The sequence below is a fragment of the Benincasa hispida genome, chromosome 10, assembly GCF_009727055.1.
Source record: "Benincasa hispida cultivar B227 chromosome 10, ASM972705v1, whole genome shotgun sequence".
Taxonomy (NCBI): domain Eukaryota; kingdom Viridiplantae; phylum Streptophyta; class Magnoliopsida; order Cucurbitales; family Cucurbitaceae; genus Benincasa; species Benincasa hispida.
The window spans coordinates 54,702,075-54,715,764 of NC_052358.1; the positions used below are offsets into that span (position 1 = coordinate 54,702,075).

General features: G+C 33.7%; 1 non-coding gene across 1 annotated transcript; it reads left to right on the forward strand.

The window, feature by feature from the left end:
* The first annotated feature begins 5,034 nt into the window (after nucleotides 1-5,034).
* Nucleotides 5,035-5,108, forward strand: TRNAR-UCG. Its single transcript has one exon. It is a non-coding gene; the product is annotated as a tRNA-Arg (tRNA).
* The last annotated feature ends 8,582 nt before the right edge of the window (nucleotides 5,109-13,690 follow it).

A 13,690-nucleotide genomic window follows, 5' to 3' on the forward strand; every position in this document is an offset into this window, starting at 1 on the left:
GGCTGCCGTCGCATTTGGAGTATGGAGGAGAAAGGAATTGCGTTAGCAAGGTGGAAGGCCAAACTGCCACCCAGGCTACGGACGCCACGATCACAACGCGACGCATAGCGGGTGCCTTCTACGTGAGGTTTGACGTCGCGGACGCCTTGCCCAACCCTTGTGCACGAGCATCAACACCCATATTTGGTCAGAATAACCTCCAAACGGGCTGTTTGAGGGGTTTGGCCGAAATTTTGTCATTTTAAGTAGGGTAAGCTGGTAATTTTGGTATAAAAGGATATTTTGGATATTTTAAAGTTATTTTGTGAAATTATGGTATTAATTTGTAATTTCATTGGAAATGGGAGGAATTCATAAAACACTTCAAAGGAAACTTGCAGTGGAGAGCCCCTGCAAAAACTGTGAGTGGTTATTGTGTTATTGTATTATTGATGTATTTCTATATATATATAGGTAAATAAATATATAAGGGATAATATTAAACTAGCATGAACAGGGATATATGTTTATCTGGTTACTATGCTTGTTAAGATATTGCTTGTATGTTTGTGTTGGAAATTGAAATTGTACCCGGGATATATAGTTAGCATGCTTGAAAAGGTATTTGGCGGGAAAATATAGTCAATTTTGATCGGCGGAAAATCATAGTCGGTGACCACCCGCGGGGAAATATAGCCAAGTTGCCTAAGCATAACTAGCGGAAAAATAGTCGATGTGCATATTGGCGGGATAATAGGGTATAGGGAAAGTTTCCACAAGAATTGTTGTTATATTGCTTTAAGGTACGATCATGCCAGGAATAACAGGTGGTATAGCTGGGAATGTTTGACCAGTGGATGAGCTAGGGATAATTCAGCGGTTTGGCTGGAGAAATAATTGGTGAACTTGTGGTAATGTTCTTGTTGATTAAGTATTGATTTTCAAAAAGTATAATCCTGTAGTCAAAGTTATTGTTTATTTAAAGACACCACTCACTAGGCTTTATAGCCTCATGTTTCAAATGTTTTTCTTCTCTCTCTCTCCCCACCCCCCCCCCCCTCCAACACCCCAGGTAGAGCAGCGGAGCTTTCGAGAAAAAGTCACCAAGCCACCAACACTAGGAATTGGTAATCTCTCACAGATGCGATGACTCGGATTGGGTAGCTGAAAATCAGTAGGATAGCTAAAACCTTTGTATAAAAATTATATGAATATTGTAGACATTCTAAATTCATAGTCCTTCAAAAGAAATATTGGTATATTAGTTGTCCTAGTTGTAAATTGGTTATCTTCACGCTCTCTTCTTGGTCTTGGGCTAAGGCTCGTGATGAGGTGTGGCAGTTCATTAGAGGGATCAGTGGTACTTAAGGAGTTAGATGTAACTACAGAGGTAAAATGGTAATTTTGGCCCAGCTGTACTTACGAGCAATTTGTGAAGGGTCATCGTACTGTTGATTGGTTATATCCAATGGACACAGAAATATATCTGTTGTGCGAAGAGTGCAACTATCAGTCTTTAGTGGAGTGCCCTATAGTTAATGAATGGTAAATATTTTAATTAAAGAGTTTAATTAATTATTCACGTACCGTTGGAGCTTCAAGCTATAGGTCCATGAGGTCCCCTCTGTAACATAACGTGAATTAGTGAGAATCAATTTTTGGATTACTTTGAATTCTTCAAATTAATTGAGGAAATTAATTATATGTGATATAATTAATTTAATATAATTGTATATGATATAATCACTATAATGTATTTGATACATTATAATATAAAGTATATAGGAGAGGAACTTAATATTTGAATATGATTCAAATATTAATTATGTGAATTGGGTTCATTAATTAAACTTAATATAAATGGGATTTATATTAAATGTCGTTGGTGAGAAAATAGAAACTATAGCTATATTATATTTGATACAATATTAAATTATAGGTTATATGTTATATTTGATATAACATATAGTTTAATATACATTATATGATAAAGTGGTTATCATATAATTATATATTAATTTTTTTTATTAAAATTAATTTTATTTTAAATTTAATTTTGAAAAACATTTGTAGGGAGTTACTAACTCCCTCCCATTTTTTCTCCCTACATCGTGCATGAGTGGGAAATGAGGTTATTCCTTCTTCTTCTTTCTAAAGAAAATTTACAAAAGTGTTCTGTAGGTTCCAACTTCATCACTATCATTCTCCTCCTCTCTTCTCTCTAAAATTCCCTCTTCCAAAATAGTCAGAGCACACACAAACTCCTGGATTCTCACCTAGAGAATATATAGGTAACATTCGTGGTGGCATCCTCTTTGACGGTCAGAGGGTTTAAGATTGTACGTGACAAGATTTGGAGAAAGAATTTCGTGAAAAAGGATTCTTCAAGAGTAAGATTTTCTTAAACCCATTTTCTATTTTGTAATCTTTGTTTTAAGCATGTTGCAATTATCTCTTAAGTACATAATCTATATATTTTTTCTGTAAAATTTATGTTCTATAAATTTTGGGTTTGGGTCTGATCCCATGTTCCGCTCAAGGACCTTTAATGGTTCCATCAATTTTGTGCATGATTAATACCGAGATTTCATATATTTCCCTAATCTTACTTAATTTTGAGCAAGGTTTGATTGTTTTTAAAAGCGTATTATTTATGAATGATGAAAATATTTGAGGGTTACTTTTGATTATTTTCCTTCTTCTTTAGTCCAAGGAGATTGTGGTTCCCACTACTAAAATACATCAATATTATATCTTACTATCTTTCTACATTGTGGGCGAGTTCACAACTCCACTTCTTACCTTGAACACCCCTGACACATCTATATGACAATTGAGTTATATTTCCTTTGCCAAGATGAGAGATTTGAACCAGTAAATCAAATCATTCACCTTTGGGCTTTGATAGGATATTTGTCCATGTGAGTTTAACTTAATGATAACGTTATTCACTCATTCTCCTGAGGTCAAAGTTAGATTCATCATCCATTCAATTGGTGTACTAAAAAAATATGTTAGAGATACATTTTGTCCATACTTAAAAATTGCATTCTAATTTAGTCTATGTATTTTCAAATGCCAAAATTTAGTCCCTATGCTTTTAACAAAGGGGATTTTTAAAATAGAAAACTAAGAAAAACTGTTTACACAAAATAACAAAGTTTAATATTTTTTTATAGAGGTTGATAGAAGTCTATTAGTGATAGAAACTAATGGAAGTCTATCATTGATCCTATGTGATAGACGCTGATAGAAGTCTATCAGTATCTATCAATATTTTTTTTCTTTTGCTATTAAAGTAAATAGTTTGACACTTTTCTATTTCTGAAAATTTTCCATAATAAATCTTAAATTTAGTCATTCAAACTTTTTTTTTAAGATTGTTCGAAATTAGTTTTTATTAAAATTGATTAAAGGATAGTAATAATTTTCTGCATGATGTGTGGATATATTTTTCCGGGGAAGAGTAAAACGAATTTAAAAGTATATATATTGTAATCAATCTACCTACTTTCAGATTAACTCATGTGATAGGGCCAAGATACTTTGATTTTTTTACGTAATATTAGCATTGATGGTACGTAAATGTAACTCGTTGTCCAAACAACTATTAAGAGTTCCGAGAGCTCCTTGTAAGGCTTGTTGGAAAACCTGTTGTCGTACTTGATTAATCGCTTTTTGTTGTTCAAAACGAATAGTTTCATTTTTATAATTTTCTAATTGTTCCAAACTTTTAGAAGTTGAATTAATCAAATTCAATTTTTCTCGTTCTATCTCAGAGTATCCATTAACTCGAAACTGGTCCGCTTCCATTTCGAATTTTCGTAAGCGGGCCTGGGCTTTTTCTAGCTGTTAAATGGCCCCCTCCACGAAGTTCTTCTAAATTTTGAATTGTTTTCAAGATCCTCTGTTTTCGATTATCTAATAAATCACTTAATGAAAGTAGATTGTCTTTCCATTCATTTCAAAACTTCGACGATCCCTTCCCGAACCAAACATGAATCTTTCGATTCATTTGGCTCTCACGCTCAATTATTGCAATTATTTCTGGGAAGTTCTATCCATTTTGTATCATATCTAAGGGATTTCTGGGTTCGGGCCAAAGAAGCAATGTCACTCGATCATTATCAAATCGACTGCAATCTTTTTCTGTCCTTGAGGATCCCAACAGAGTGCCTTCTACTTCTAATAGGTCATGAACTAGATCAGAATCATTCTCAACGAGTCCATAAGAATCCTAGAATTCCGTCTGTTTTCTGGGTTTGGAAAAGTGCGGATTTTCCCGAAAGGGAATCTTATGATATGTTGGGAATTTATTAGGATAATCATCCATGTCTAAAGCATATTTTAATGCCTGAAAGTTGGGTAGGATGGCCCTTACGTAAGGATTATATTGCCCCCAATTTTTATGAAATACAAGATGCTCATTAAATAATACAAAACTAATCTTCACTTCAACAACTCAAGATATTCAAATACATTTGTACGTTCTATTCTAGATATAGCATAGTAATTGAAGTCTCATTCATCTTATTATTATTGATTTGAAATATATATATATACAAAAAGACAATTAGAGATTTGGTGAGATTATCAAATTTTTAACATACTTATTTTGGATGAGCCGAGCTAATAGGATGAACTAAATGCGTTCTACATTATGAACTATGTATCACGCATATGACTAGACTTTTGAAAAAAGATGTGTTTTAAAAAGTCACATAGGGGGAAATGAAGAAATATAATATGAAAAGAGAATGGATTCTATTTGTATTGTATCTGAGATGAATCTTGGCCATTCCCACCTTTCAACTCCCCGAGACTAGACTTTTGGGTCTTATAAGGAACTAATTGAACCTTTCAAATATGTATAAAGTATTAATTGAACACGAGGAGACTAGAACACCAGCATACCGAACTATGAACGAAAAAAGGCATGAGAGAAAAGAATATTGGCTAGTGATTGTGAGGCCCCAATTCTTGACTGGAGGGATACCAAAGGCCTCTGCCCTTCCATCGTTTGGATAAATAGAGAGGGAGTATCTAACATCAAAAGACCGCATAGCGCAGTGGATTAGCGCGTTTGACTTCGGATCAAAAGGTCGTGGGTTCGACTCCCACTGTGGTCGATGATCCCTTTACCTAATTTTTATTTTATTTTACAGTTTTTATATTTATTAAGTCCAAAAAACTAAATTTATACTTAACCGGTAAATTTCTTGGTTTTATCTTTAATATTATAACAAACTACACAATTTATAGTCATTTTATTTTTTAAAAAGACCTTATAATTTCGATAACATTATTTTTTTTCAGTACAACAAGTGGAGTATGTGAACTTGAACCTTCAACTTTGAAGAATAGAGTATATGTCAATTACATTTAAGATATGCTTACTTTGACAAGGAGTGAATATTAAAAAAAATATGTTATATTCAATTTCAAGTTTGAATAAGTAGGAGACAATTAAGTTATTTTATATTTTAAATAACCTTGTAATTTTGATAATATACTTTTTTGGTTAAAAAAACTTTTGGTCCCTAAACTTTCAGGAAGGTAACAATTTAGTCCTTAAACTTTAGTTTTTAAGAATTTATTCCTTGTACATTCATTGTAATAGTTTAGTCCTTGAACTTTAATATGTAATATTTTAATCCTTATACTTTTAAATTCATAACAATTTGGTTCCTAATGTAAACAAATTTATCAAAATTAGATATCAATTTTTATTATTTTATGTTAGACTTTGGAGTTTATAAAAATATTGAGTCTCTACTTAGTTTATCAGTTTATTTATACAAGAAATCTCATTAAATCTTAACACTAATTTCTACAATAGAGAATAAATTAACAAATTTTAAAGTACAGGAACTAAATTATTACATAGTAAAGCTCGGAGACTAAATTATTACACAATTGAAAGTTTAGGGACTAAATCTTTATAAACCAAAGTTCAGGGACTAAATTGTTACTTTTATGAAAGTTTAATGACTAAAAGTGTTTTTTAAACTAACTGTTAAAACAAGTGAAGTATATGTGGATTTGAACCTCATACTTCAAAGAACGGAGTACAAGCCAATTACTGCTAAGATATGCACATTTTGAGAATTGGTGTATTATTAAAGAAAACGTTTTATTAAATTTTAAGTTTGACCGGATAGGTATTTCATTAGACAATTAACTCATTTTATTTAAAAAAAACCTTGTAATTATAATAACATACTATTTTTTAGTATAACAAGTGAAGTATGTAGATTTGAATCTATGATTTCAAAGAACGGAGTACATGTCAATTATCGTCAGGATATGCTCATTTTGACAATTAATGTATTGTTTAAAAATTTGTTTTATTAAATTTTAAGTTTGAACACATAGGCATGTCATTAAAGAATTAAGTAATTTTATTTTTTTCTAATAGCCTTGTAATTCTTGAAAATAGAAAAGGTAGATTACAATATAGTTATAATCTTGCTAACAATCGTTAAGACAATAATAGACACAATGAAAGAGAGGGAAAGAAAGAGACACAAAGAGTTGTTAATCCAGTTTGGTGTATCCACACTTACGTCTCAGAGGCTTTACGTCTAGGTGAAAAAAGATTCACTAGAATGTAAAGTGTTTACAAAGTACAAATCAACTATGTTATACACTATCAGTTTTAAACATAACTGAACATAAAGTGATTAGGTTAGGCTCCTCCTAATTTTGATGCTGCTATAGAGGAATCTGCAGATTCAGGTTCCCCTCAATCTGATGCTGCCAATAACTTCACCTCCCTTTTCACCAATTAGTTGATAACTCTCTCAACCACCTTTTCACCATTATAAAAACAAACTTGGACAGACCAAGTTCTACAAAATTCAAATCCTCTTTTCTTATTTTCTTGATCACTACCACAATCCACAATTCATAGTCTTTTTTTTCAAGGTACACTCGGTCATAAAACAAGAAAAATGGCATACCCTAAAACAAGAGTAAGCCTCCAACTAAATATAGAACAAAAAATGAAATAATTTCACAGGTATGACAAAAGGCACACAAGGAAATAATAACCAATGAAAATCTACAACAAAAAAAAAAAGGCAAGAGAAACAAAGCCAAATATCCACACCTAAAGCCAAAGACAAAATATTCAACCAGAGAGAGAAAAGAAAATATTACTTGCCAACCCTAACATAATAAGCTCCCCCTTTGGCAAAAGATTTTCTTTTATCGGTAAACCAACCACACATAACCGGGCTAAGAAGAGCAACGCAGAAACATCACATCACTATTATCAGAAACTATCCATACAAGTCGAGCAAAGCCATAACCAAATACCAGAATAGAAATAACTAGAATGAAACACTGTCAACCCAAATACCAACAATAGAAAAAAAAACGACATGGTAACCAAACAACCAACCAACCATTCTCCCATTTTTTCCATAAAGAAAATCATTTAGTAGGAGCAAGAGGCTAAGAAGAAGATGCACCATTAGAGTGAGGAAGCGATAAGCTCAAGAGATGAACAAGAGCATCAATCTTGAATCGAAAATCAGTTAATTCTCGAATGACATTACTCAGAGTACATGATTCTAAAGATAAATGCAAAAAATGTGCATGTAAAGCTCAGTAGGAACCAATAATCTACCTAAAAAAATTTGAAGATCCTCAAGAAGAGGAATGTCAGTAGCTTTGGAAAGACGGATGTTATGAACAATGTCTGGAACATGCGAACCCTGAAAGATCTTGTAGCTAAGATTGAAAACCTTGAGATCAAGGCCAGAAGCATCATTTAGACCAGGAATAGAAGGGCATCGAGACATCAAAATGACAATAAATAATCGCGATAAACAAATAAGAAGCTTGATTTAAAAGAAATCAACATGATGAATCAACTAATTATACACAAATACACCAAAATTAAATGTAAAAAGTGTCCCGTTCTGATAGAGAAGACTAGCAAGAATAGGGGAAAGACCGGAGCCATGTTTCAAAGGAACCAATTACCAATGCCAATCCAAAAGAGGATAGCATATTTCACACTAAGAAAAGAAGCAAACAACTGACTAGGTTGTGGCCAAACAAACCGAGTGCCTCCAGTAAGTTCAGAACAAGATCTTCAGTGGAGGGATGAGGTGCCTCAAGGGGAGAGGACTCATCAGGACCAAGGTAAGCATTGATAACAGCAGAAAAAATGGAAAACAAACTCCATGAATATGAACTTTCTGATAATCAAAACTGCTGGGATCATTGAACTTTGCAGGAAGATTGACAATGAGCTCCCTCATCAACCGAGGATAAAAGGCACAAGCTCCACAACAGCCTTGGGTAAACCAACACGCTAAATAAAATCCATAACCTTTAAGTAGGACATAGTGTTCTTAAATAAAACCTTATCATCAGCAATACAATGTTGAACCACATACTTCAACTTCTGAACATTGTCCTCACAATGAAAGGACATGCCATCAAGAGGAACAGTAAGGAAATTGCAAGGGACCTTTCATTGACGACACTTGACAGAGACAACAATAATATCATCTTTTGAACTTGACATGGAGAGATTCTCAAAGGAGCTATTGGACTCTTTTTTTAGTAGATGGATTGTTGTGAGATCGCGAATAGGAGGAAGGACTACTCTTAATAGGGTTCGTATGGTTGGACTTCTTCTTCAGCTTCCTCAATTCAACAAGGGGAACATAGTCATCGAGTGAGTTGGAAGAAGTGCCAGACACAGGCACAGACTAACACTCATTAGGACCACTAGAAGGGTGAAAGGAAGTTACATGAACATAGGAGGAAATTGGAGGAGTTGGATTATAATTGGGAGGATTATTAACAACCTGATCACCCTCGAAGGAAACAACATCAGAACGGGTGATAGGAACATATTGCTCGCCCATGGTAGGCATAATGTCAAAGAAAATAATAGGCACATTAGAGCCTTTATCAGTACCAATAGAGATAGTCCCGGTATCAACATCACAAGTTACAACAGTATTAGGTTTACTAATATCAGAGACAACAAGAGGAACATAATGGTCAAGAGAGGTAGAACCACCAACAATAGTATAAGACTCACCATGCAACCCATCAGAACTAGGTTTTGATTCAGTATGATCGACATCCTTTTTAACCACAACCTTAGAAGCATAAACATCAAAGACCAAGTGAGCACCAATATTAGAGTCAACAACATGCACAGGCAAGGACGTACGGACTTCATACTCAAACGAGGGGTAAATATTATCAATAGATAGATTAGGAACAACATTCTGAACACTAGAGCCATCCTAGAGAATCATAGTAAAGGGACTAGCCTCGAGGGGCTTAGAGAGAGAAAGATCATACCTCACATTCTTAGGAGGCAGAGCCATGTGATTAGATGTGAAACGAGGTCGTTTGGCAAAAAAGGAAGAAGTTCCTTCCAGAGGATCATTAGGAATGTTAGCCCTAGACGGGGAAACATCTGAACTGAGCATGAAATTTCTGATTGGCTTTCTGCTTGGTGAAAACCATCTTTTTACCGTATGTACCTCTACTCCTTCAAATAGCTATACACAGAGTTACAGTTGATGGGAAAAAGCATGATAAAATAGGGCACAAGCAGAGAAAGACCCAATAACTAAAGAATCACCTCAATCGTTTGAGAATTTGAACTGCATGGAGAGAGAGAAGAAATCAAATTAAAAAAAAATAACAACACTAACTACCAGACGAAACAAATTAATCATGGGTTGGCAAATATTAATTTTGGCCCAATCCCTACACTTGCCAAATCTTCCATTAATTGCTACAAATCAAATTTTCAAAATACAAGAACATCTCATAAGGATTCAAGTTGGATTGCATTCAAATGTTTGGTAAAGATATCAACAACTTGTTTATCTATGTTAACATGTTCAGAAGACATGACCTTAGATTCAACTAGCTCTCTAACAAAATGATATTGGATGACAATGTATTTAGTCATGCTATGCTGAATAAAATCTTTGGATATTTTTATAGTGCTCATGTTGTCACGGTATAAGGGCATGACATTTTGACGGACATCATACTTCTGAAGCCTCTATTTCATCCATAATAGCTGAGTATAACTATTACTAGCAACTATATACTCAGCTTCAGCAGTTGACAGTAACTACTACTAGCAGCTATATACTCAGCTTCAGCAGTTGACAGTGACACACAGTTCTGCTTTTTACTGAACCACGATATTAAATTATTCCCTAAGAACAAATAACCTCCAGAAGTGCTTTTTGTATATTCTAAATTACTATTCCAGTTACAATCACAATACCCCGCTAGAATACCATTTGTATTAAATGAATAAAGAAGACCATAATCTACTGTACCATTGATATATCTAAGAATGCGTTTTAACACTGGCAAAGTGACTTGCCCTTGGATTGGATTGATATCTTACACAGACATCCAAATCATAGGATATATTAGGTCAGCTAACCGTCAGATAAAGTAAACTTCCTATCATGCTTCTGTATAGGCTCTCATCTAAAGGGATTTGAATTCTCCAAATTGAAAGCCATTGAGTGCCAAGTGTCTTTAATTTTCTTTTGATAGAACTTGAAGATATAGAGTAACAGAAACATGGATAAACAAAGAGAACTAAGCATACTTTTCTACTATGAAATTAGAGAGGAAAAAGGGCAACGCGAAACTAACCCTTGAAGAGCAATCTTCTAGCTTCCTCTCTCGTTCACAGCATGAACTCGATCTTCATCTCACGAATCGATCAACCACATACACAGCAACAAGGTTGAAATCTGAATACCACCACAATGTCTTCCTCATTATTCTCAAACGAGAATCAACTAAGAGGTGTGGGCTTCTATTGGTTAATTTTAAAGAAGGGAGAGTTTTCTTGCTTGAGAGATTTACACAGAGAGATAAGGAAGAAGATAATAATAATGAAAAATTTAACCTCCTTGCTCTCCTATGTTTCACGTATATGAGAGAAAAATGAGGTTGAGGGAGTTATAAAAAAATAACTCCCTCCCCCTTTTTTAATTTTCAAAACTCAAAAAATGATTTTTTTAAAACATATATTAACTAATTTAATATATATCATATTAAACCATATGTTATATCACATATAACATATAACCTATATTTTATATTATATCACATATAGTATAACCTATAGTTTATTATTCTCTCATATAACCTATAGTATTAATATGAATCATATTTATATTAATGTTAAACTATAGTTTTTTATATGAACCATATTCATATAATTAATATTTGAATCATATACAAATATTTATTTCTCTAATTAAAACTTTATATTATAACGTATCTCATACATTATATTAATTGTATCATATACAATTAATTTCTTTTATTAATTTGAACAATTCAAATTAATCCAAAATTAATTTAGTTCTCATTAATTCTTATTGAGCTAATAAGGGGACCTTATGGACTTATAGATTAAAGCTCCAATGATACTTGATTAATTAATTAAATTAATCAACCCTCATTAACTGTCAGTCACTCCACTAAAGACAGACGGCTACACTCTTCGCACTATAGATATATTTCTGTGTCCATTGGATATAACCAATCAACAATTTGTTGACCCTTCACAAATTGCTCGTAAGTATAGATGCATCGGAATTATCGTTTTACCTTTGTAGTTACATCTAACTTCTTAAGTACCAATGATCCTTCTAATGAACAATTAGTCATAGTCCAACTATAACATAACCCTTCTCGAGCCAGGAGAAGAGGTGACGCCACATTATTCAAGACCCGGAATCAACTTTTAAGGGAGCAATTTAACTACTTTCCCTAACAACCGGGAAGGAGTGAATTTCTTGTTGTGCAGCTATGTTCCCAGGTCTCAAATCAGACGAATCCCCAAAATGGTAGACATATTGAGTTGGCGAATTTGGCTGCTTTTATCCGTGTAAATCAAAAGACCACCCTCATAAGCAGAAGCTCACAACTCACCCAGGATTAAGGTCAAGTCACTTATGGTCATCCTAGTGAAATGTAAGTCTATTCTAATAATGGTGTTATAGAGAGGGATTATTCATCTTATGGTTCAATCTTATACAAACTATTTGTATAGGATACTCCCGCTCACATGTCTCCACATGAATGATCAGAATCAGATCATTTGTAACACTTTAAAACGATTATAACAACTACAACGTAGGTCATTTTCGTAATGTTACCAAGATAAGGTACCTAGCCTTATCATCTACTATAGATCGTTCAGGTTACTACTTAATCATGATCCACCTGTATGTCTTCACATACCTGTTGAAGTCACATCCAACAACTTTGGATCGTAGTTTACCGATTTTGGGTTAATGCAACTGAATGTCAAATAAAATAACGCTTATTTTATTAAATAATAAAATATGTTTGTGCAAATACAATTTTATAAACTGCAAAATCACGAGATTTAAGGCATCAACCCTAATAATCTCTCATATGTCCTAAAGCTAGTGGGGTGGACAAATATGAAGTATAAATCAGTACAGTACACAAAAACAATAAATTAGCGCATACACTACACACTTAGTAAAATCTCCAACTTTCCTTAGACTAGATGCAATATGTCTCGTAGACTTAGAGTCTCCAGGTGAATATAACGCTTTAGCCATGAGAGCTTTTGTAAATGGATCAGCAACAATGTGCTCTGAAGTGATCTTCATGACGATCACGTCCCCTCGATACACAATCTCCCAGATGAGATGATACTTGCACTCCAGTTGATTTCCATGTTTGTGGCTTTTAAGCTCCCAAGAATTTGCCACATCACCATTATTAGCACAATAAAGTGTGATGGGCTTTGACATGTCTATAACAACTTCCAGATCAATCAAAAATTTCTTAAGCCATATAACCTCCTTTGCAGAATCATAAGCCGCTACATACTCTGCCTCCATGGTAGAGTCAACAATATAACCCTGATTCGTGCTTCTCCAAACTATAGCTCCTCCGTTGAGAGTGAACATTGGTCCTGAAGTAGATTTTGTAGAATTTCTATAGTTACTGAAAGTCAAAGTTAGTGTATCCTAGGATCAAATCCTTATACCCATACACAAACATGCAGTCCCTCATTCTCCAAAGATACTTGAGGATGATTTTAATTGCTATCTAGTGATCTAATCCTGGATTAGATTGATATCTACTGATTATCCCTACTGCAAAGCAAATAAGGGTGTGTACCATTCAGTTTGGTCCAGTTTTGGATTGATCCATGAATCCAACCGAAGTGCTCAGTTCTCAGTTAAGCAGAATCCTCAAAAATCGGTTTTCATCGATTTTAGTTATTAAACCGAACCAACCTAAATTAGTTCAGATCAGTTCGATTCGGTTTTTAATCGATGGTTCAGTTTTTTTAATAAAATATCCTTTTCCATTACTGCCTTGTGCCTTCTGTTCTAGCTAGTTTTTACTATTCCTTGTTACCAAGATCTCAATTAAAGTTCATCTAAATCTAAATTAGAGGCCATCCAAAATCTCAATCAAAGTTCATCCAAATCTAAATTAAAGTTCATCCAAAATCTCAATAATCCAAGTTCAAACATAAAATACAATCCATCCATCTAGTCTAAGTCCCAGTCAAAGTTCAAACACAACCTAAAATGAAATTAAAGTACACAAATTATAAATATTTGAAGCCCAAACACAATAAAATTGAATTCTAGACAAAGCAAGCACAAGGTACCTCCAACTCCATTCTTCA